Raw genomic sequence first — 8,869 nt, forward strand, 5'->3', positions numbered from 1 at the left:
TAAGCGGACGGGCTTTGTCCGCGTAGTTGGGGACCCACTGCGCATAATAGGAGAAGAAGCCGAGGCAGCTCCTCAGTGCTTTTGCGCTAGCGGGCAAGGGAAGTTCAGCAAGGGGGCGCATACGGTCGGGATCAGGGCCAATGACCCCGTTTTCCACTACGTATCCCAGGATGGCTAACCGGCGCGTATGGAATACACACTTCTCCCTGTTGTAGGTCAGATTCAGGCGAGATGCAGTGCGCAAAAAGTTCTGGAGATTTGTGTCATGGTCCTGCTGATCACGGCCGCAGATGGTGACATTATCCAGGTACGGGAAGGTAGCCCGCAGCCCGTTCTGGTCCACCATTCAGTCCATAGCACGCTGGAAGACCGAGACCCCATTGGTGACACCAAATGGAACCCTAAGAAACTGATACAGACGACCATCCGCCTCAAAAGCCGTGTAATGTCGGTCCTCTGGGCGGATGGGGAGTTGGTGGTAGGCGGACTTAAGGTCTATGGTGGAGAACACCCGGTACTGCGCAATCTGATTGACCATATCAGATATGCGCGGGAGAGGATACGCATCCAGCTGCGTATATCGATTAATGGTCTGACTGTAATCAATGACCATCCGGGGTTTGTTCCCGCTCTTAACCACCACGACCTGTGCTCTCCACGGACTAATGCTGGGCTGTATGATCCCTTCTTTGAGGAGCCGCTGAACCTCAGATCTGATGAAGATCCGATCTTCAGCGCTGTAACGCCTACTTTTAGTAGCGATGGGCTTGCAGCCTGGTACCAGATTCTTAAATAAAGAGGGTGTGGTGATCTTTAATGTGGAAAGATTGCATGCGGGGCGCTTTGGACAATTTGGAGGCTGCAGCTGGTCCCCTACTGTCAGCGAAGGGAGTGGCCCACCGTACTGTAGGATCACACTCTTCATGTGGGCCATAAAGTTTAGTCCAAGGAGAATTGGCGCGCAAAGATGTGGCAACACAAGGAGCCTGTATCGCTCGTAAATTGTGCCCTGCACTTTCAGAGTTACCACACAACGTCCTTGGATCGGTACAGATCGGGACCGTGATGCCATAGAAATTGTCTGTTTGGCAGGTAGAACCCGGAGTCCACACCTCTTTACAGTGTCAGGGTGAATAAAGCTCTCAGTGCTCCCGCTGTCAAACAGACAATAAACAGTACGACCATTTACCTTAATGTTCATCATTGAACAGTCAAGCCTGTGGTGCTTAGCCTGGTCCAGGGTGATCGATGCCACCGTTGGCCCTTGGACGTCACTGCAGGCAGCTGAGGTCGATGCTGAGGACCCCTGCTGGTCGCTCCTGGTCGTCGTCGACCAAAATGGCCGCCCCCATGAATCGCACATGGTTGAGGGCGCCAAGCGTAGCGACTCCTGGTGGTCATCCTCCTCCGACTCCGCCGACCACAATGGCGTCGTCCTGGACTCGCACGTGGACGGACCTCGTGGGTACTTCGACGTCGATGGAGATGATCTCCGTTCTGGAGGGTCACAGGCTGCACTGCCGTTCTTGGGCTTCGATCTGCAGACTTTTGCGTAGTGCCCCTTTTTACCGCATTGATTACAGACCACCGCTTTAGCAGGACACTTTTGCCGTGGATGCTTGGCTCCTCCGCAGAAATAGCACCGCGGGCCGCCTGGGGCTGCTGCCGTCGTCGGGTCGATATGGGAGCACGAGCCCGTGGGGCGAGGAGGGATTTGTGACTGCTCCTGCCACGTTGTCTCCACGTGGTCCTCCGGATACAGGGCCAAGCTCTTCGACGCCGCCTCAAGCATTTCAGCCATCTCCATAGCTTGGGTCAGGTTGAGATTCCCCTTCTCCAACAGCTTGAGCTGGATGTACGAAGACCCTACCCCTGCCACAAACGCATCTCAGGCGAGGTCGTACATGTACTGCTCAGCCGACACAGCTTTGCAGTCGCAGCCCCTGGCAAGCTGCAAGAGCTCATTGGCGTAATCTTCCATGGTTTCGCCCGACTGCCGACGTCGTGTAGCGAGGAGGTAACGAGCGTGGATCTCGTTGGGATGTCTCGTGTAGCGCTTTTTTAAAAGCTCGAGGGCCCTCGGGTAAGTGGTGGCCGCACGGATCGCGAGGTAGACAGTGTCGCTTACCCTCGCATGGAGGACCTGGAGTCTGTCGTCATCCGTGTTGACCGCTGCAGAGGCTGCCAGGTAGTCCTCGAAACACTTCAGCCAGTGGTCGAAGGTGTTAGAGGCACCGACCGCACGTGGATCCAGGGTCAGACGCTCTGGCTTCAGCATTTGTTCCATACTCTCCTTTCCGTCGAGAGTTTAGTGTTAGACAATAAAATTGATGCACATCAATCGAGCACAAGACACAAGGCTTCGGTAACTGAAGGCTTTTATTGTCTAACAATGGAACTATTTGAACACGAGTACACCATTCCAGACTGAAGGGGTCCCGCCCGAGCAGAGGGTCTTATACCTCTCCCAGGAGGCGGGGCCCGACTGGGATGTGCCACAACAGCAACCACCACAGGTATATTAAGCCCACAGTGTAAACACCCTAGCCCAACAACAACATTAGAACAACCCCACAATGTGAACACCCTAGCCCAACAACAACATTAGAACAACCCCACAGTGTGAACACCCTAGCCCAACAGCAACATTAGAACAACCCCACAGTGTGAACACCCTAGCCCAACAACAACATTAGAACAACCCCACAGTGGTAACCAACGATGGTTCACCACACCCTATTCTCAAATCCTCTCACTATGAAGGTCAACATACCATTTGCCTTCTTTATTGCCTGCTGTATCTGCACGCTTACCTTCAGTATCTGGCATTGGAGAGAGAAACAGAGTTAACAGCCGGAACTCTCAGGCTGTTCATGTCCTGCCTCTGCGAGAATGGTGAATTTAGAGCTTGGCCAAATCTCCATTCGCTGCTGTGGGACTGAGAGTCCAAGCCGTGGGCGAGGTCGGAAAATTCTAGACCTACGTTTTGAATTGAATCTGAGAATTTCTTCAAAAGAAGAATTAAACTGGACTGGAAATGTCAGCCGAGATTTCGGTCCCAACCACATTAGGTTTGGTGCATTGACAGTAATAAATTCTCCCTCAGTGTACCCAAACAGGCGCCGGAGTGTGGCGACCAGGGGATTTTCACAGTAACTTCATTGCAGTGTTAATGTAAGCCTACTTGTGACATTAAACTTAAAACACTGGGAATTAGAATGGGTGGAACTAGAAAATTTGGAGAACAGCCTAACGTCATAGGTTGGGGCTGTAAAATCCTGCCTCTTAACTCTCACAGATATTGTTAGACCTGCAGAATATTTCCAGCACTTCCTGGAATCATAGAATCCTACAGTGCAGAAGGAGACCATTCGGCCCATCGAGTCTACACCGACCACAATCCCACCCTGACCCTATCCCAATAACCCCATGCATTCACCCTAGCTAGTCCCCCTGACACTAAGGGGCAATTTAACATGGCCAATCCACCTAACCCGCATATCGTTTAGATGGTGGGAGGAAACCGGAGCACCCAGAGGAAACCCACACAGACATGGGGAGAACATGGAGACTCCACACAGTGACCCAAGCCGGGAATCGAACCCAGGTCCCTGGCACTGTGAGGCAGCAGTGCTAACCAGTGCCACCTTGCCGCCCCTAATTGCAGGATTGATTTTAATGTTGCTGGTCCTTGTCTTGTGGTTTAGTGATTTGTTCCTTTATTCACAGGTAATGAAGTGAATAAAGTTCCAGTGTATTCCAGTTATGATATGCATGTTGTCCTGTGGACATTTGCCTCAGCTGTGTTCTATATGATAACAATCATGTAATATCATCATAAACTACTTAAAAAAACATCCAGTTGAATGGAAGGTGCCTTGCAATCCAACTTTGCATTTAAACTTCAATCCCACCAATATGCTGATGGATAGACGCCACAGATTAATCAGTGGGAGGACGCATCCAGATGAATAGGATGGGAATGGAAGGATATGGACTCCTTAAGTGCAGACGGTTTTAGTTTAGGCAGACATCATGATCGGCGCAGGCTTGGAGGGCCGAAGGTGCAAAAGTCCTTTTACTCTCCACACAGACTGGTCTTGGGTGCCACTGATAACTGTGGGTTTCTCTCTCCTGCCGGTGTTCTACTTACAATCCGGAAGTGTGACGCTGGGAGAGCTTCGCAAGAGAGAGGGAGAAAGACTGACCAGTGAACTCACCCTTATGCCACAAGAGTTACCCTGGTTGCCACCTATGACCGTGTGTCTCTCTTTCTTGTAGATAGTAAAATACAACCCAGAAGTGCCACACTGGGGACAGCTTCATGAGAGACAGAGAGGGACCACTGTTTATTCCTGACCAGTGGACCCCCTTGAGTGAGCAGTTTCGAAGTGCTCGGCCCCTTTACGGTTCCTACCCCGGAATTATGTTCTGGCTTTTTAGTGACTCACCGAGATGGATGATGAGAGAGAGAGAGAGTCAGAGTTAATTTAAAAATAATTTATTCAAAAATAACCCCAACCAAACTCAGTCAATAAAACACAGACACTACAATACAACACGAAAGCTGCGCTGAACCTAGTCAAAAAGAAAAGGAAAGCGTACAAAAGGTTCAGAGAGCTAGGCGATGATAGGGATCTAGATGAGTATACGGCTTGTAGGAAGGGACTTAAGAAAGAAATTAGGAGAGCCAGAAGGGGTCACGAGAAGACCTTGGCAGGTAAGATTAAGGAGAACCCTAAGGCGTTCTATAAATATGTGAAGAGTAAAAGGATGAGATGTGAAGGAATAGGACCTATAAAATGTGACGGTGAGAAAGTCTGTACAGAATCGAAAGGGCCTGGGTGGGATTGTGGTCGGTGCAGACTCGATGGGCCGAATGGCCTCCTTCTGCACTGTAGGGTTTCTATGATTCTATGAAATAGAAGAGGTGCTTAATGAATATTTTACCTCGGTATTCACGATGGAAAAAGACCTGGGTGGTTGTACTACAGGATTGAGGCGGACTGAAAAGATTGAGTATGTGGACATTAAGAAAGAGGATGTGTTGGAAATTTTGAATAGCATCAAGATAGATAAGTCGCCGGGACCGGATGGGATGTACCCCAGGTTACTGTGGGAGGCGAGGGAAGAGATTGCAGAGCCTCTGGCGATGATCTTTGCGTCGTCAATGGAGACGGGAGAGGTTCCGGAGGATTGGAGGAATGCGGATGTGGTTCCTATATTTAAGAAAGGGAATAGGGATAGCCCAGGAAATTACCGACCGGTGAGTCTAACCTCAGTGGTTGGTAAGTTGATAGAGAAGATCCTGAGGGATAGGATTTATGAACATTTAGAGAAGTTTAGTATGCTCAAAAGTAGTCAGCACGGCTTTGTCAAAGGCAAATCATGCCTTACGAGCCTGGTGGAGTTCTTTGAAAATGTGACTGAACACATTGACGAAGGAAAAGCGGTAGATGTGGTTTACATGGACTTCAGCAAGGCGTTCGATAAGGTCCCCCATGCAAGACTTCTCGAGAAAGTGAGAGGGCATGGGATCCAAGAGGCTGTTGCCTTGTGGATCCAGAACTGGCTTGCCTGCAGAAGGCAGAGAGTGGTTGTAGATGGGTCTTTTTCTGAATGGAGGTCGGTCACCAGTGGAGTGCCCCAGGGATCTGTTCTGGGACCCTTGCTGTTTGTCATTTTCATAAATGACCTGGATGAGGAAGTGGAAGGATGGGTTGGTAAGTTTACCGATGACACGAAGGTTGGTGGTGTTGTGGATAATTTGGAGGGATGTCAGAAGCTGCAGCATGACATAGATAGGATGCAAGACTGGGCGGAGAAGTGGCAGATGGACTTCAACCCGGATAAATGTGTAGTGGTCCATTTTGGCAGGTCAAATGGGATGAAGGAGTATAATATCAAGGGTAAGACTTTTAGCAGTGTAGAGGATCAGAAGGACCTTGGGGTCCGGGTCCATAGGACTCTTAAATCGGCCTCGCAGGTAGAGGAGGTGGTTAAGAAGGTGTATGGTGTGCTGGCCTTCATCAATTGAGGGATTGAGTTCAGGAGTTGGGAGATAATGATGCAGCTATATAAGACCCTCGTCAGACCCCACTTGGAGTACTGTGCTCAGTTCTGGTCGCCTCATTACAGGAGGGATGTGGAAATTATTGAAAGGGTGCAGAGAAGATTTAGAAGGATGTTGCCTGGATTGGGTGGCATGCCTTATGAGGATAGGTTGAGGGAGCTCGGTCTTTTCTACTTGGAGAGACGAAGGATGAGAGGTGACCTGATAGAGGTGTACAAGATGTTGAGAGGTATAGATCGGGTGGATTCTCGGAGGCTTTTTCCCAGGGCTGAAATGGCTGCTACGAGAGGACACAGGTTTAAGGTGCTGGGGGGTAGGTACAGAGGAGATGTCAGGGGTAAGTTTTTCACTCAGAGGGTGGTGGGTGAGTGGAATCGGCTGCCGTCAGTGGTGGTGGAGGCAACTCGATAGGGTCTTTTAAGAGACTTCTGGATGAGTACATGGAACTTAATAGGATTGAGGGTTATAGGTAAGCCTATATATAAGCCTAGGTAGGTAGGGACATGACCGGCGCAACTTGTGGGCCGAAGGGCCTGTTTGTGCTGTATTTTTTCTATGTTCTATGTTCTATGCTATGGAAAGAAAACTCTAACGGCTCTATGTAAATTCTTAGCATTACACGATTTACACAAAAACAAGAAGAATCTTAGACCCCTCCTCAACCTCTACCTAATTGGGGATTTTCTGAAGGCTGAGAGAATATACTCACTACTCCTCGGATTGATTTAAAAACAAAAGGTCCTTCCTGCTGCTGAGAAAATACTTGAGTCTTGCTTGCTGCTGGATCTTCCTTCTTCTTTCCTCTGCCACGAAGTAGTTGTCTGCCTGGACACCTGAATTCACTCCTTCTCGACTTCACAACTCTCCTGCCCCAAACTTCACAGAGCTCCTTTCCGAGTTAACTGCTGAAAGATCAATCACCTCTCCTCCTTGTGTGTCCTCTCGGCCAGAGTTCGACATTTTTTAAAAGGCAGTTCCTTAATCAAATTGGCTGACTCCTCCCATCGGTCAGTTTCAGAATAATGGGGTGCAAAGTGCTTACAGGATGAAACTGATTTGATCAGTTTCAATGACAAAGAGCCCAAGCTGTTTTAGGAGGTATCTGATGGGCTGCTAAGTGTCCCAAGGTGGTTTCCTGGAACTTGCTAAATGTTTTCCCATTACTGGAGGCATTATTCTACACAGCTGGGGTAAAACTCGTTACCATTTCCATTGTCTCTCCTGTAGTTGGTCAGAGTTATTGACGCCCCTCTGCATAACCTTGACAGATAGCTTCGCCATGACTCATGGCCCCCTTTGTTCACTCCTTGGATGGTCTGCTGGTGTTGTATATTCCAATGTCTGGTTCGCAGTCATTTTGCTTGAATGTAACCTTTTTAAATAACACTGTCTTTAAAATGTCCGTTGTTCCATTTGAAATTGGCCATGTTGTATCAGGTTTAATATAATGTCCGTGTATCCTATGGAGTTCATCCAAATGATGGATTTGCTGCATCTTACAAAGGGCCTCTTCTTGTGCTGTACTGTTTTTTGTTCTTTGACACGTAGAAGAAGATAGTTTCCATCAGGTAATATCCCAGTTAGAATTGAGGCAATCGATTTGGAGAAATGACTGAACCCGCGGAGAGTCCCATTATGTTCAGCTTTCCAAACAGTACAATTTTTGCATGGACAAAGGAAGCACAGAGAGAGAGGAGCAGAAATTCTAGAGAATGAATATTCTAGAGGAAATTCTAGAGAATTTCTCCCTCAATAAAGATTATAGAACAAGATGGCTGCAAAGTTCAAAATTCTTTGGAAAGCAAACCACAACCGATGGATGACAGGCCTGTGATCCAAGGGCACAATAGATTGAAGTAAATTCATGACTGGTTTATCCCAGAGAAACTGAACATGAAGGAGATGAATGGAAGAGGTTCGGGATATAGGAGGGATGGAAAGAAGCTAAAAGCAAAATGGAGTACTTTTAGTTTTAATTGAGGGGCTAAAACTGCAAAATTGTCAATGGATCAATAACCTTAATGGGTCTCTGGGTTCTGTGGTGTAATGGTGAGCACTCTGGACCTGGAATCCAGGGATCCGAGTTCAAATCTCGGCAGAAACTTGCTTTTGGGTGGCACAGTGGCACAGTGGTCAGCACTGCTGCCTCACAGCACCAGAAACCCATGTTTGATTCCCGGCTTGGGTCACTGTCTGTGCGGAGTCTGCACGTTCTCCCCATGTCTGCGTGGGTTTCCTCTGGGTGCTTCGGTTTCCTCCCACAGTCCGAAAGACGTGCTGGTTAGGGTGCATTGGCCATGCTAAATTCTCCCTCAGTGTACCCGAACAGGTGCCGGAGTGTGGCGACTGGGGGATTTTCACAGTAACTTAATGTAAGCCTGGTCTGGCCTACATGTGACTCCAGACCCACAGCTCTCAACTGCCCTCTGAACAACAGCACCAGAGATGGGCAATAAATACTGGCCAGCCAGCAACGCCCATATCCCAGGAATGAATAGAAAAATAAATAAATTTTTCGAAGAGCTGGCACAGGCATGATGGGCTGGTAGGCTCCCTTCAGTGTTGTCTGATTCTGTCATTCTTGGTGCTTATTGAGTGACTGCAAAACGCTACTGTGAGGACCACTGTGTCACTGCCTGCTGCTGCGCTGTTGCTACTGTTCTAACAGTTAAAAATAATATCACCAGAGCTCTTACCAGGAGATAGTTTCATTTCAATTCACAGTGTAAGGGAATAGTTAGCAAGTCTGAAGTGAATATTTTGACCATCTGGTTCCAGAGACATGCATATAGGGTT

The 8,869-nt window shown here is 48.5% G+C and overlaps 1 non-coding gene across 1 annotated transcript; it reads left to right on the plus strand.

The window, feature by feature from the left end:
• Positions 1 to 8,105: 8,105 nt before the first annotated feature.
• On the plus strand, positions 8,106 to 8,177 carry trnap-ugg (transfer RNA proline (anticodon UGG)). The gene has a single exon. It is a non-coding gene; the product is annotated as a tRNA-Pro (tRNA).
• Positions 8,178 to 8,869: the final 692 nt, after the last annotated feature.

This window comes from Mustelus asterias, chromosome 10 (genome assembly GCF_964213995.1).
Source record: "Mustelus asterias chromosome 10, sMusAst1.hap1.1, whole genome shotgun sequence".
NCBI classification, from domain to species: domain Eukaryota; kingdom Metazoa; phylum Chordata; class Chondrichthyes; order Carcharhiniformes; family Triakidae; genus Mustelus; species Mustelus asterias.